The sequence below is a fragment of the Carcharodon carcharias genome, chromosome 13 (assembly GCF_017639515.1).
Source record: "Carcharodon carcharias isolate sCarCar2 chromosome 13, sCarCar2.pri, whole genome shotgun sequence".
Taxonomy (NCBI): Eukaryota; Metazoa; Chordata; class Chondrichthyes; order Lamniformes; family Lamnidae; genus Carcharodon; species Carcharodon carcharias.
This window is the reverse complement of record NC_054479.1, coordinates 134,470,002-134,486,882: the sequence shown is the minus strand read 5'-3', so window position 1 is coordinate 134,486,882 and position 16,881 is coordinate 134,470,002. Positions and strand designations below refer to the sequence as shown.

The window sequence follows — 16,881 nt, the reverse complement described above, 5'->3', positions numbered from 1 at the left end:
TAGCCTGTTAAACGTTGTGAACGATGAATGTCGTTCTGTTAACTTAACACACTTTCATGGGTGATTAACTTTCGTTTGAAGTAGAGCAGGTTTTTTTATGCCAATGGCACATTACACGATAACTTATTACCAAAGTTAATGGTACAGAACACAATGGCTCCTGTTCGATTACCATTTACGTTGGTGTTTTAATAAATGACACGCCTCCCCTCGATGGCTCAATGTGGTACTGAGCCACACAAAGCAGAAAAAGCTGAAGGTTTTTCACTGGCTCTTTGCTGAGCTGATTGATCTAAGCTGGAGCAGTATTAGGAGTACTAGGTGGCTCAGTGGGTATACTCATGCGTCTGAGTCAGAAGGTTGGGAATTCAAGTTGGGAGAGGAAGGGGCAGTAGTTTTCAAGGACAGATGGGGTCAAGGGTGGGTTTTCATTTTTTTAAGCAGGCAGTGAAGTACCTTTGAAGTTTAGTCGCTGTTGCAATGTAGGAAAAACCAGCAGCCAAGCTGCGCACAGCAAACTACCACAAAAATCAATGTGGTAATGATCAGATAGTCATTGTTTTAGCAACATTGCTAAAGGAATATTGGCCAGGACGCCAGTGAGAATTGGTAGAACCATCAGGGGCCTGCTCATGGCTGAGGGCAGGCGCAGCGAAAACAACATATGGGGTTCTGGAATGCTGGGTGGCAAGAAGGAATTATGTCCTTGAGGATTCCTCTGACTAGGAAGTGGTGAAATAAAGTTGAGCTTGTTTCCTTGGAGAAAGAAGACACTTTACCATGACTTGACAGAAGTTCTTAAGGGTATAAATCGTGTAAACATAGATGATTGACAATATAAATACAATAGATAACAATTTCCACTATGGAAAAGGATTCACGTTGGAAGGAGCATGAATTAGAAGTTCAGAAAGTAAGAAGGATAATTAGGCAGCGTCTTACTGCAGAAAGAGGAACCAAGCTTTGGAATAACTTATTATCAGGGAAAACCACTTCAATTAGACTGTATAAACGGGCTCAAAATGCAATTTGGAAGCTTTTCTGGAGAGAAGGGATTAAGGGTTGGGTGGGGTTGAGATTCATCGCATAAGGATAGGTTTCGCGGATGTTATGGCCTTGTGTTTCTTTAGGCTCTTTCCTACATGGTAGAATTTAATGTCACTATGAAAGATGAAACAAGAAACGTAGGACTGAAATGGGCTAATTATTGGAATCACATCACGCTTAATGTCGCAGCATCTGGCTCTTGGTGTGTACATGCATTTCATCTTTTGGCTGTTAGGTTTAATGACTATCTCCACGATGAAAGCAAATGACATTACCAGGATTGGCGTCATCAGGAATATCAGTTCATTAGCAATCAGTGCCAGTAATCATAAGTCGTAATTTGATGTTAATGATCCCTCGAAGGAGGGTGGGGGAAGGGGAGGAGCATCCAAGGCTTTGATTTAACTGTGAGTTTAGCCCCTGTGATCAGGTAGCTACCGACACGATAAAGGAATGGGGTTTCCCTCAATGTGCTCAGCTAAGTAGAAATCGGATTGCTGCAGTTTTTAAATGGAATTAACCCCTGACCTTTTGAGCCGGTGAGACTTCTTGCTTGCCAAGGCAGTTAAGGTTGTCTCTCCACAAACATATTACAGTGCCCACTTCACTGTGAGCAGTAGCTAGTAGCTAGCAATAATTTACACAGTAATATGGTTTGGTTAATTGTCACTGTGAAGCAATATCTCATGAAGTCAAAAAATAAACAAATAATACGGTTTGTTATATAAGTGTGATGAATTATGCTAGGCTTTAAGGCATCAGAGTCCTTGGAACTAAACTGTAATTTTGTATAATATGTCTATTTTAGTGAGTCAAATTTATTTTCCAATAAAATGTAAATTGTCATGCTACAGTTGAACATTGTTTTTAATCTGCACTTGGATGCAAAGGATTCCTGCTGTACTTTTCTTCACATGGGATTGACATTTACACCTGCTTGTCACCCTGTGAAAACAGATGGTAACATGGAGGACAACACCAGAATGGACCTCCACCTATTTATTCTGCCCCAGATATTGGCTGTGATTAGTCCAACATTTCTACTTGGGGTTACTTGGCTACTTGGTAGTACCCAGGCCTCTGTGGCAAGGTGGGTTCCACACCCCACATCCACACCCCATTCCAGTGGTTGAGTGTATAATCTACACTTGGGCCTTAATACAATAATGAGGCACTATGGCATTGCAGTCCTTCAGATGAGGCAGCAGTGTATTGGTTATATGGAGATGGTAATGCAGTGGTTATGTTACTGAGCTAATAATGCAGAGGACGTGAATTCAAACCCCACCATCGTTTGAGAATTCAATTTCAGCTTTTACAATTTTAAAGGGGGTACAAAAAATGAGTGAACTGGGGCCTTCAGTGTACTAATCCTTGAAGTTGGCAGGACAGGTTAACAAAGTAGCTAATGAAGCAGGGAGGAAATTGGGATTTATAGATATAGACACACTGACCTGGGTTTTCACAGAGATTCCATACCATGTCCAGCTGCAACCCGGGTGCAGAAGTCCTGCCCACATCCTGACAGCTCCTATTTTCAGCATTGTAAAGGGGGTAGGATGTGATTCATACATGGGGAAACCTGAACCCAGCAGAGCCATTTGAACTCAGTGCTGAATTCAAATAGACCCCGCTTCTGCTGGAGCAAGATCCATTTTCCGCAGTGTGTGACTTACAATGTTTAATAGTAGACATGAATGCTTCTAAAAGGTGAATATGGTCTGTGGAGCTGTCAAGTTATTTAAATCTCCTGGCCTTTAAATTTTGAAAAAAGCAGCCAGCTCTGAGTTGAAATTCTTTTCTGAAGTTGAAAAAATTAGATGCTTGCAGTTACAACAGGTATTGACATCACCCTAAGGGTTATCATTATAGGTTTAGTGCTGCTTGACTGCTTCCACAAACTATCATTATTAGAATTGGAGGCTGTAAATTCACAGTTTGACAGCTCCAAAAGATTATTAAGGGATTAGCTGTGTTTGATGTGGGGTTATGAATACAAATGTTTGTTTTTTTTAAAATAAGGGATTAAGTACTTGAAGGATTTAAATGTATTGAATGGGCTTTTATCAATGAGAGTTTTTTATATAGTCTGTAATAGAAACATAGAACTTTATTTTATTTCAATCCAGCATGGTTGGCATGGAAAATATGAAGGGCCATGGGAGTGGGTAGATGGACATTGGTTCGCATAGAGAGGATGAAGGGCCACGGGGATGAATGGAGGGGCATAGTTGGCATGGTGGGTATGAGGCGCAGTGGAGGTGGGTTGAGGAGCAGCTCCTGCATGGAAAGTATGAGGGACCTTGGGAGGTGGGTAGAAGGGCATGAGTTGGCGTGGTTGGGGTATGGGGAGTGCATGGGAGAGTGAGGAGGTGTGAGGGTTAGAGAGCATAATATTAAACAAGACAACTGGGACCAAGTCCCGGAGAGCTGAGACGGGCTGTTCAACCAATTCGATATGGCACGAGTCCAGCACGCACTCGCCCTCTCCCGGAATAAAGATCCCGTTATTGGAGATTTGATGGAGGTGTTTAAAATCATGAAGACTTTAGAGAAATGAATGAGGAGCTATTCCTAGTGGCTGAAGAGTTGATAACCAGACATCACAAATATAAGGTGATTGGCCAAAGAAGCAGAAATGACTTGTAAACCTTTTTACGCAACGAGCGGTTAGGAATTAGATGGCCTGTCTGATAGGGCAGTGAATGCAGATTCAATAGTAACCTTCAAAGAGGAAATAGTTGAAGAAGAATGACATTGCCAGGATATGGGGAAAGAGTAGGGCAGTGGGACTAACTAGATTGCTCTTTAAAAGAGCTGAAGCAGACTCAATGGGCCAAATGGCCTCCTTTGCTGTTCTATTCAATGAGCCCGTAATCAAAAACACTTACTGCCCTTGGATGGAAGTTAAGGATCTGAGGCATGATTTTAAAGAACCAAAGAGCTTACTAGAGTCTTGTCCACCATCCCCCTCTCAACCAGATGCTACCAAAAAAAAAAGTGCAGCTCAACTGGCTGTTCATTTCACTCTTGGTGGTGGGATCTTGCTGTGCAGAGAATGGCTACTGGGTTTGTCTAATGAACAACGGTGACAACACATCAAAATAATCTATTATGGGTGAAGCATATTGAGACATATCCGAGAGATGCGGTGTGGCGCTAATATGTACGCAAGCCTTTGTTTATGCCAACTTTTTTGGAAATGTCATTTGTGCTGTAGTGGTAGATGTTCAGCCAATTTGCAAATTGATTTCTAACCATAAACAGAGCTGAGTTATTTTCCTGACCTTTATTTTGAGCACTGATGATGAATTATAAAACCCCTCCTCCTTCTTGGCATCACTACACATCAGAAGACTTAATAGTAGTGTCATGTAAGAGGCCTGGTGCAGATCCCTGTTTTGTTGTATCTACATCATTGATAATTTAACACCTCCAAATACATGGATTGAATGAGACAACTAGTGAGTTTTAATTGCCAGAGAGCCTAACCCCCTCAAATCATACCAATCCAAAGAATCCATTCATTTTATGCTTATGTCAGTCCAGCATTATGAGCAGTACATATTCTCAGGATCCTTGGTGTGAATGTTAGGACATAACGTTCAATGGGACTGGCTTCCCTCTCCTTAATGAGTACAAAATTGAAGAGAAAAATAATTTGGAAATGGTGCAGATCTAGAAAAATAGAAATATAAAATAATGTAGGGGTAGGTTCAAGAAGATCTAACCATGTTCATCCCAGTGCTACTATTGGGATTAAATTCTAGCTAAAATCAGTTTTAAAATCTGTACAAAAAAGACCAGGGTTATCAGTTCTTTCTTGATGTGTGTTGGTGTCATTGTTAATTCGAGAGGAAATGTCACTGTGCCCCATGGCTTGTTCTCTGCCCCCTTCCATTTCCCTGTCCTGAGCTCTTGCTGTCTCCAGAGGCAAAACACCACAATCTCCACAGGAAATTATGAAGCAATTTTTATTTGCAATGGAAGCAACACCGACAGTAACCATCCAAGACGATAAGTTTTCTCCAAGTATATAAGGAAGTGACCTCGTCCATCAAAATCTTTGTTACAACGTACTGTTCCCTTGTCCAAAATTTTTACAACCAGATTTCCTTTTTTAAAATATTGCTTGGCAATAAGTTCCAAACAGAACATTGCCTTAGTGTGAAAATATTATCAGCAATGTTGTATTTTTCCAAACTTCCATGGCAACCCAAAACATGATATAGATGTCGTCTTTCATGCAAGAGTACTTTCCAAAATTGTTGCCATATGATGCGATCTCTTGAATACGCAAAATGTTTTAAGATGTGTTTTTAATTTCAAGTTGGTCAAGCCTAAAGTTTCCATTTCAAATCCACTGCTGTTTTTCATTAACAGATATTCAAGAAATGATTGCGGTCCGGAGTGGTTTTAGGGGATTTATTTGTAACGTTAATAAACAAGAAGATGTCTCCCTTCCTAAACAAAGCTCCTCACGAAGATCAACTCTTTTTAAAGAGATTGGTGAAAATGGCAGTTAATTGGTGTCTGTTTCTGGCAGCAGTGCTCTTAACCTAGAAGATCGTAGATTCAATCCCAACCCATGACCTGGGCACATGACCTAAGATGACACTTGAGTGAGGGGCCTTTGCATTGTTGGCAATGCTGGCCTGGAAATTCATTGGGCTGCTACAGGAGCCTAAGTGACCAATATGGCGGATGGCGAGTGTGTGCATGTTCTATGCTGGAAACACTGTGCTCGCCATATTGGGAAAGACCCCTGTTTAGGCATCCTAGTCATGTGCCTGAAATTGCCATCATGGCCCTTTTGTATATTCAAAAAGACAGCCTGGTGTCTAGTTCAGAATCTCTTCACAATGTTCATTGGTGGCAAGTAGCAGCAGGCGGCATGCATGGTCAGTTTTCTCAGGTGCTTGGCAGCGAAACCAGTGGGCGCTTAAGGAAACCGCTGAAGGCTGGCTGCTGCCTTATTGTGGAGCCGGGAGTAGTGGGCTTGCTTGTTGCATACACCAGTTGTTGCCGGTTACCATGGCTGATTTGCTCCATGGCCGATCTTGGTTCTCCCCGCACAGCAAGCTGCCTCCTGGTCCACAACTCTGAAGAAGGATAATCCAGACTCGAAATGTTAACTCTGTTTCTCTCTCCACAGATTCTGTCAGACCTGCTGAGTTTTTCCAGCATTTTCTGTTTTTATTTCAGATTTCCAGCAACTGCAGTACTTTGCTTTTATTTTAATGCTCAGAGGACATAGGTTCAAATCCCACCACGGCAGCTGGTAGAATTTAAATTCAATTAATAAAACCAGAAATTCAAAGCGAGCCAAAGTAATGGTGGCCATCAAACAATCATTGATTGTTGTAAAAGCCCTTCTGCTTTACTAATGTCCTTTAGGGAAGGAAATCTGCCATTTTTACCTGGTCTGGCCTACATGTGACTCCAGACCCAGAACAATGTGGTTGACTTCTAAATGCATGCTGAAATGGCCTAGCAAGCCACTCAGTTCAAGGGCAGTTAGGAATGGGCAACAAATTCTGGCCCTGCCGACCATGCCCACATCCCATGACAGAATATATTTTTTAAAATGAAAATTTATGAGCTTGGTTGTTGAGGGTAGGGGAAAGGGTACAAGCAATGGACCTACCTTTAAGGGAAACATGAATGATTTTCAGGCACGCCCCCTCAATCTAGGTATTTTTTTCCAAACCAATTTTCTCTTCCCTGATGCTACCTACCCCTGCCCCCAATGATGCTGCTTTCTTTTGGGATCCCCAGATACTCATTACCATGAAGTATATTTCCCATGAGAGTTGCAGCATTGAGGTAGTGAGTATTTTAATCCTACCTGCCTGCTAGAAACCTAATTCCAGTTCCCTGTTTAATGTCGCGTTGACTCCGAATTAAGATGTCATTAACATACAGGGCATCAAGTTCCCCTTCTATAACCCCAATCATGTTGCTTTGCAGTTGTGCACTAGACTGCTTTAGATTTCAAACAGTAAATCTATCGATCCTACAACTAGCTTGAGCCAAACAGAGATTGGTGTTGATTGATTTGGGAATTATTTGAAGGTCGTCTGAATTGAATGTTGTGGTAGATCATCGAGAAAGCAATTTTGTGGCTTAAACAAAATATGTCTAGGGGAAAAAGCACATTGAGCAAATATAAAACCTCCACAATAGTTTGTCAAATCCATGTTTTGCTATCACTGTGTGGCTGTGCGTGGGAATCTGATCATTTTTGTTTTGTGTTGCAACTTCTTTTTAATAGGACTTAGGATTTGTATTGTTTAGAATGGTCAAATTCTGACGCTCATTTATCACTCACACTGATGTATGTTGGATGGGGAAGGGTTATGTTAATGAGTGAGCTCATTATTTAAACAGCTCGTCAATGAAGGATCATTAACAGTGCTTTCTGGGCTGATGCGTATCTTATAATTCTTTCCCCCTTCACAGTTGACAGTGATGTTTCCTTGGAAACTCCAATCGCACAAGTCGGATACTAGTTAGTGGTTTCCTGAAAGCACAGGGCTTTAAATGGCTGCATTTATCCTGGGCGTAGTCAGTTGGTTTACCTTTGTTGGCACAGTTCTCCTGCCAGCTCTGGTGGGCATCAGTTCTACATCTTGTCTAGCTCCCTAGACCTACAGGTTTTTGTATGACCTAATGTGCCGGTGCAACATACAGGTCATCATCTGAAGCCTCCTTCGACCCACAAGTGGTGGCACAATGTGAAGAGAAATAGAGAGTGTGGCACCCATGGATAGTTGAGCATTTGGGCATTACAGCATCCCAAAGTGCCAAGGTGCCTCACAGGAGCATTATCAAACAAAATTCGACACAATGCCACTAAAGGAGATATTAGGACAGATGACCAAAAGCTTCTCCTAGGAGCTAGGTTTTAGGGAGAGCTGAAAGGAGGAAAGAGAGGTTTAGAGAGAGAATTCAAGAGTTTGGAGCCTATATAGGCAACTGAAGGCAGGGCTGTCAATGGCGGGATGTTTAAAATTGGGTATGTTCAAGAGCCCTGAATTGGAAGAGAGAAGTGCAGTTACCTGTGAGGCTAGAGGAGATTGCAAGGATAGGGAGTGGGGAGGTCATGAAGAGATTTGAAAACAAATATGGGAATTTAAAAATCGAGGCATTGCTTGACTGGGAGCCAATGTGAGTCAGCGAGCAGAGAGGTGATGGCTAAATGGGACTTGGTGGGAATCAGGACATGGGCAGGAGAGCTTTGGATGACCTCAAGTTTACAGAGGGTAGAATGTTGGAAGCCACCCAGGAGAGCATAGCAATATTCAAGTCCTGAGGTAACAAAGATGTGGATGAGGGTTTCAGCAGCAGATGATGTCATGGAGGTGGTCTTTATAACGTTGCGAATATGTGGCTGGAAGTTCATCTTGGGGTCAAATATGATGCCAAGGTTGCAAATAAACCACTTCAGCTTCAGACAGTTGCCAGAGAGAGTTAGGGAACAGACTTTGTGGCAGGGACCAAACACGATGGTTTCGGTCTTCCTGATCTCTAGTTGGAGGAAATTTCTCCTCGTCCAGCACTGGATGTCAGATAAGCAGTCTGACAATTTAGCAACAGTGGAGGAGTCGAGAGGTGATGGTGTGGTTGAGCTGGGTGCTGTCAGCATACATGTGGAAACAGATTTCAAATGATGCTGCAGAAGGACAGCATGTGGAAAAGAAATAGAAGGGAGGCCAAGAATAGATCCTTCGGAGACATCAGAGGTGATAGTGAGGGAGCAGGAAGACAAACCATTGCAGATGGCTCCCTGGTTACAGCTGGCTAACCATGTGCAGACAAGAGTCTTGAAGGCTGGTTTAAGACGCTTAGGCTGACCACAAGTGGATCAGAACAGTTCAATGTGGCCCATTTTTATTGGCAGGAAAGAAATGATCAGTTCTTTGATAAGTTGGCTATTTTTAAATAGGAGTAAGTTGAGTAGTTTGGTTATTAAAAGGTGAGAGTCAAGAAGGAAGTAACTTCAGTGTATTTAAAGTTGGCACAAGCAATCTGAGAGTTTGCTTGATAGAATGGAATATCTGATTAACTCTTTATATACACTTAAAAGTTCTGTTAATACTTCATTTGCATAATGGTCTGGAACCTGTCTCATAGCACTTAGTTCAGATCAATAAAAGTACCCCTTAGTTAATCCACAGCTGCTAATTAGAGTCTATAAAACAGACTCTTCATTGGCCAATGTCTTTAGGATGGTCGTTTAGTTAATTCAGACCTATGGGATAGCAACCTGGTTGATCCAGGTTACCAGGATAGTTCATTGGTCAGCCCAGGTCTGCAGGACAACTCTTTGATCAATTGAGTCTTTAGGGCAATGCAGGTCAGTATGACAGCTTGTTGACACCACAAGACCACAGGGATAGCCTTTGGTTAATGCATGTCTATAGCATAACCCCACATCTATGATTGAAGATAGCACTGTCCCTGATTAACCAGCTTTGAGTATCGAAGGTTGAGGGCTGATCTGGTTGAGGTGTTTCAAACGTTAACAGGATTTGACAGGATAAATTTACTGGAACTGTACCCTTTTGTCAAAGGAATCAAGATGTAATCTTGAAATTAGAGCTCAACTGTTCAAGAGTGAAATCTGAAAGCACTTTATCACATAAAGAGTAGTAGAAATCTTGGAACTTTCACTACTCTCCACCCCAAAATGGTGTGGATGCTGTTGGAGCTTTCAAGACTGAGATGGGTAGATTTTTATTGTGTATGGGGATCAAAGGAAATGGAGCTAAGGCAGGAAAATGGAGTTAAAATCTACTTGGGGAGTCTGAGGTTGCCGTCCTCCCAAGACTAGTGAGAACCAAATTTTCTGAATCATGAAATGAATGCACCCAGTTTGTTGATGGCTTTCCAGTGTATCCCCAGTAATTGCACATAGTCCAAAAATAGTCCACTTTTAAAACCTGGTGAAATCAGGAGGTGAGAAAGAAATCCGCGCTTAATCAGCCACAGAAGTTATTTTTTTTTAAAAAAACAGAGTGATAGACAGCTGGGCAGGATTCCACTGCCTGGTTTTCTTTGAAAACACTTCTTGTTGAAACATTTTCATAAGAATGGAAAATGAGACCATGCAAAAAGCCGTGTAATAAAAGGGGAGTTCATAATATGTCAACAATTCACACATGGTTACAGTTGCGATTACAGAACATCCCCAGGCACCAACCACACAGGAAGGGAAGTATTCCCAAGTAAATTGGGCTGGGCCAAGATATGTCAGTCTGCTGCTGGCGCCACAACATGAAAGTTGACAAATACCAGAACTGCCCCTTCAGCATCTCTACTAAATTGTAAACAATTAAGCACAGGTCACAGAGAAGGCCATTTTGGAAGAATACCTCCAGTGTCTACATTCAAGAAAATCCAGAGGCCCATTTTCCTCACACTCCACTCAAACACAGCCACTGAAGATGGTTTGTCTCAAGGTAACCATGGAAAGACACTGCCAATTGAATTTTTTTTTTCCATTTTTGTTACTCTTATAGCCTGCAATTACTGCACGTGATAGACATTCCCTTGAATTCAACTGCTAAAGATGCTCAAGATTCAGGTCACCTGTTTACCATGATGGCTAAGTAGCAGTAAGTTTGCAATCTATACCAGTGATTGGATAGGATTAAGAGAGAGGTTTTTGTTTCACATTGCAGTCTTTATAGAGCAGTGTATGTTGTGGTACACCTTTAAGTGGGTGTGGCTATGTTTCTTGTATACATCACTAGAGGGGAAATTATGCAATGTATCATGTGATCCAGACTTAGTCAACGTTTGTTCTGAAGAAGTTACCAACTCAGACCTCCGTACAAGTTCTCCAATTGTGCAATACTGCTACCAACTTCTCAAAGCTTTAATAAATGAATGTACCTGTTTTTGTGTTAACCAACCCATTATGCATAGTTGGTGCCTTGGTATTTATCCACTAAGTGAGCACAAGGAGAAGACAAACACAACAGTGTGTAATTCTGAGCCAAGATTAAAGCAAAACACTGCAGATGCTGGAAAACTGGAACAAAAACAGAAAATGCTGGAAAAGCTCAGCAGCTGTGGCAGCACCTGTGAAGAGAGAAACAGAGTTAACGTTTCAAGTCCGTATGATTCTTCTTCAGAGCTGTTGTTGTATGCTTGAACAATTGGAATGGCTGGCATTGAATTCAGGGGGTCTTTGAGTTTGGTTGTACGTTGCCAGCGCTGATGTCCCAGTGGTTTTACTTGACAGGAGAATTTCCGATACATACATCACTTCCCCCCCTTCTCTCATTTGACAGGTTGATCTTAATCCCAGTTCTTGAGGTCACTGTGGAGATAGAGAATAAGGGATAAATTCAGCCCATTGTAGCTACACCAGCCTAAAAGATGTCTCCCATCCACCCTTTAAACAATTCCACTTTTTTTGCCTCAACTATGAAATCCATTTCCATGTGTAATTCACTCTGTATGTCAGCTTCACAACGAGTCCTGAATTTGCCTTTTGCCAAGCCCCTTTGTCTTGTTGTTGAGATTTATTTTGAAAGAGTGTTCCAGATTTTCCTTTTTGGAAAAAAAATTACACGATATATGATCGTGTGTATTTCAGTCAATTCTCCTCAAGGCTGAAAAGTCCAAGTTTCTCCACTATTCATTCTTGGTTCAGCCCTCTGACCTCTTGCTGGGGCATGTTCTGATCCTGCTGTGATACCCCCAACACATTGTTTGGCATGAGCCTTCCACTTCCCATGTATGTTGTACAGTTAGGATTTTTTATTTGCATTTATTTGCATTTCGACGAAGCATTTACCAACATGATTGGTGATCGTGTCTGTTTTGTAAAACTGTGGTTGACAGATTAGCGTATGCATCCAGCCATACACAGTGACCTCTGGCGCACGCATGTTTTTCTGGAGGGTTTAGCGAGCCAAACAGAACTGAGGGGATTGCTTTTCTCAGCACATGTTGCAGGTGTTGGGGATACGATGCACAAACCATTGCAGTGCCCACACATGCTAAAGAGTAGAAAATGCTCAGTTCCAACTGGGGGCCTGAGGCTCTAGTGCATTGTGCGACTGGAGTGAATCCAGACTGCATTAATCTGAAATTAATTTGGTTCTGAATGGCTCCATCTGTGTGTGTTAAAGGAGGCTCAAGACTTTATGATGAAGTGTGATTGACTCATGATGCAAACTCCCCAAGCCAGATGGAGCATCAACACTGAAAGAAATAACCAGGGAGGGGAAGAAAACCAAAAAAAAAAGACTTTAATGCCAGGGATTAGGGAAAGGTCGTTTTAATATTGTGAAGCATCTTGCACCTTTAGATGAATGTGCACCCGCTTTTGGGCCACACTCTGCACTTAGCACCTTCTTTCCTGACACGTTGGAACCAATGGAGAAACATTTTGTTTCAGCTGTTATCTATGGGTCAAACCTTTCACTTTGATAACATTGTATTTCATCAGTAAGATTGTAAAATGAGCAGCCAAGTGGTGAGATGACAGACTGACAGTGACGGTGAAGTACAGTCTCAGTCAGACGTGTTGTGGAACACTGCAGAACAGTCCTATAGTGAGCCAGGAAAACTCCCCTCGGCAATTAGCCAGAGACAATTACTTTAGGGGATAAAATAAACTTTCCAGCCTGTGAGTGGAACAGCATCATTGTTTATCCCGCTTCTTTCTCTGCTTTCTTCCTGCATCTAATAGCCGGTTGCACCTCTACCTAGCCCCACTGATTAGGTAGATTCATTGCTGTTGCAGAGTTCATTTTCTCTGTTTAACACTGAGGTACTTCTTTAGCAAGTAAGCTTTGTCAAAGATCTCACCAGTCAAATGATGAGGTACTTTGAATGTATTTACTTCTGTATCAGTTTTCCCACCACTTTTTAGATGACAAGTATCTGACGCTTGATAGTAAACAAGAGCATTGCTAATACATGGAACAGCTCTGGCTGAAAACATGGAGCTGTCAAGGCAACTAGCCAGGCTTAAATAGCTGAGCATTGAAACGATTGTTTTGCTTGGTGTGTGGGGAGTGGTTGAGGAGACCAACAGAAATGTGGCAGAATTTCTCTCCAGATTGTATCGCCGTGTCAAATCTGCACTGGAGTAGTTTGTAAACAGCCTATGGGAGCAATGTTCTCATTGGCAGAATGGCCTTTCTCATTCCCTGCTTGTTTAATGCTATTAACTTTTTCACATATCTTTCTACTGTGTCCAAGTTTGTGCACCAGTCAGATGAGGAGCCAGCTATCACGGTGGAGTCTTCTGGTAAGTTGCTGGAAGCTTTAAGCCCTCATCAGTTTGAGAGTTACCAACGATTTATCCTTCTTAACCTCTCATCACAGCTCATGGCTCAGTTTGTAAATGCACGGTACTGTATGGAATGGAACCATTCTTGTGCTTAATACCTGACCTTTGCTAAACTTGCTGATCTCGGTGCCTGGTGAACAGGGTGGGCGGTAGGGGGAGCTGCTCCCTGATTGCCCTGGAGGGACTCCTGTTTTACACAAATATCAGCAGAATGGAGCTCAGACAGTGGTCAAATATTTTGCACAGCTTCCAATGGAAGATTGACTCCAATGGAACTCAGTATTGGGCTGGGCACGTTAATGGGTGGTCATCGTGACACCGCTGGTTTAGTGGTGCCACCCCAGATGCATTCTACCCTGCTGTCGGAGCTGATGGCGGAGGATTGATCATTTGTTGGGGGGAACCCAGCGTTCCTGGAAACACAGCCCAGCAAAAGTCAACACCTTCAGCAAAATAAGAGGAGGCGATGATGTGGGATGGGCCTAACAATGTTGCAATTAAAACTTCCTATTTTACCGAAACCCTGCCCGTTTAAATGAATGGTCCCTCAGCTCCTTTTAGACCATACTGAGTAACCAGTTGCCCAGGTATGGGTCTTGCTGGAATTCAGTGAACTTTGGGAAGGATGACCCATTATTATTTGAGCAGTAGCTATCAACTTAGAGTAGGCTGCACCAGGAACACGTGTCAAGAAGTGCTGGTGCCAACAGGAGATAAACACAGATCCATTTAGTTTCCTTTTGAAGCTAAACAATTTTTTGAGCTGTGATCCTTGCTTTTGTTGAGACCTTTTAATTATCATCGTCACATCTCACATAATTAATGTGCTGGTGACTGGGGCAGTTTGCTTCAATGTAGGAAAGCTACAAATGTGCGAGACAGCTCTGCCTCAGAGCTCGTTGCCAAGTCTGTGTATTTTATTGAGGTGAAAGCCCACCTGAAAATGTTGTTAAACTGTTATCCTGGTGACGAATTAGCTGTGCTGATGGATTGATGTAAAGAATTATTGCCGACTTTTAACACAGTAAGAATGAATTTAATGGGCTTTTAACTGCAGTGTGAAAGGGTTTTACTCTGCAGTTGTTTTCAGGACTACTTTCCACCATTAAGATCCATCTCCACCTCACTCCAGCTGCTGTTTCCAACAGAACTGCCAATTGCTGTGTCTTAGGATCAGCTGTTGCTTTGTCTCCTGGAGGCACTAACTCTTACTTTCATCCAGCGCCTTGCTGAACTCCACCTGACATAAACTCCAGGCCGTCAATCTCCATATCCTACGCTGTACCGTCTTGCTCACCCCAGCTCTTGCTAACCTCCCCATTCCCTTTTGCACATTGATTTCAGAACTCTCAACCCATTCACAAGTGACCTCATGGCTTGGTTCCATCTTGCCTCCACAGCCTCCTTCAGCTCTATGCCTAAGCTCACTCTGTGTCCCTTTCTTGTGCCCCACATTTAGAAATGCCTGGGTTAATCAAGGCAAGTCATTGCTTTGGAAAAGCCTTTTTTCAGTTGAAGGAGTGACTGATTGGACTGTTAAAGGGAAATCAGTAACTTGCATTGATTTTCTAAATGTATCCAATAAGTGCCTCACAATTGATAGGAAAATTCTGGCACCTTTTGTATCAGAGGAAAAGTAGCTCCATGGATAGAAAGCTGGTTAACTAACAGGATATAAAGAAGGTTACTCAGATCGGAAAAAGGTAAGTAGCTTAGCACTCAATCCATTTTTATTCTCAATATTTATGGGTGATTTGGGCTTGGGCACAGGAAGCACAACCTTGAAATTTGCTGATGACACAAACATAGGGGGTTTTGAAATGATGAGGAAGACTTCAGGAAGACAGAACTAGTCAATGGGCAGGTAAATGGCAAACGCAATTTAATGGTGTTAAGCGTCAGGTAATACACTTTGGGGAGATAAACAAAGAATGGGGTTATATATTCTATGAAAGGGCACTGACGAGTGTGGATGAACAAGAGAAGTCAGGCTGAGGAATTCAATTACATAGCAAGTAGAAAATCAACTTGAAGCTGTCTGCATAGCACCTGAATTTGCTGATCTCCATGGGAATAGGAGCAGGGGATACAATGGCAGTTTTGGTTAGACAGAAGAAAATTTACCTAGCATGCCAGTTAATAATCACTACCCAGTGATTGTGTGCTGGAAAATACTTTGGTGTTCCTTCCACAGTGAAAGAGCCCCCTTCCCTCTCCCTCACTGTGCAAGCTCACATCTGAAGCACAGCAATTTAGCACCTGGATCCAAGTGCTAGGAAAGAGGAGATCATTTGCAAAGAATCAGAATTTAAAAAGATGAACACACAGTTTTCTTATCATTGAGGAAACTGCAAGGTGAGGGAGTTGCTGCTCAGGATGTGAATGTTTGACAGTGTTGTGCAGTGTTTCAATTTTGCTGATTTGTGTGAGTGTAGTCACCGTCTACCATCACTGGTCTAACTCACGGGAAAAGCTCTGCTTTTGAACATTGCCTTATAGTTGACTAAAAATAATTTTCTACAAGTATTCACTGCATTGCAGGAGAGTGTGTCTAAACCAGTATTGCGAAGATTAGATTCAATATATTATAACATAGCAGTGGAAAATGAAGTACCCATCCCAACCTTCATCTGCATAAAAATGTGTACGTGAGTAAGAAATGTTTGTGATTTTAGCAGGGGACACCTGTGCTTTGCTTTATCTGCTATTTCAACTCCGAGGTACTCACTTATTTTTAAATGGGGAAATGATTGAATAGCAGACAAAAGGTCACTCAGATGTGTTTGGTGTCCACATGTTGATATCACCGACAGCTATTTTTTCCGTTTTATTTGTGAGCATTGCTGGCGTGACCACATTTATTGGCCATAGTAGGTGAGGCTAGTGGTGGGCCTAATTCTTGAGTTATACGTGAAAGTTTAGGTGGGATACCTCTGAGCACATTAAAGGAGCAATTTTAACCCAACCGAACTAATGGGGTTAGACTGTCTACTCGATTTTACAGTGAGGCTCGGTACAAAGTAAAACGGGGCAGGTGTTGAAAGCAGGAGGGCTGCAGAATCGGGTGACTGATCCGATCCCATCAGCTTAGGTTAAAATAGCTCTGTCGACCATGTTGGTCAAGCCAGAACAGGGAATGGTGGCAGCTTTCTCTCCCACAAAAGGCATCAAGTGAGCCATTCAGCATTTTACAACCATCCAGCAAACTTGCAAACTCATTTGCTGCGGTGGTGATTCTCACACTTTCTATTTTGCCAGAGGGGAGGATTTAAACTCATGACTACTGGGTTATTGTGTATGACAATAACCACTGTACCATTGGGCTTATATCATTAGACCGAGTTATGCTGTGGTGCAGTATGATTAGCTGCACATGTTAGCTAGGCCAGACTATTTCTACATTTGGCATCAGAACTAAAGGATATTAAAACGAACATGAAATATGAGTTTGAAAAGGTAGGTTACGGAAATATAATATTTATGGTCAGTGATAGAAATGATTAATTGCACCTCATACA

At 42.2% G+C, this 16,881-nt stretch overlaps 1 protein-coding gene across 15 annotated transcripts in view; it reads left to right on the top strand.

Annotated features, from left to right (window-relative positions):
- Positions 1 to 16,881, top strand: part of celf2 (cugbp, Elav-like family member 2) — a 522,862-nt gene that overhangs the window by 334,214 nt on the left and 171,767 nt on the right. Inside the window, exon 1 of one of the 15 annotated variants that reach the window (XM_041203236.1) lies at positions 13,263 to 13,321. The exons of the other annotated variants lie outside the window; for them this stretch is intronic. The gene's annotated coding sequence lies outside the window, so the exon portion shown is untranslated. Of the gene's footprint in view, positions 1 to 13,262; positions 13,322 to 16,881 lie in introns of those variants that run through there. 15 annotated transcript variants of the gene reach the window in all.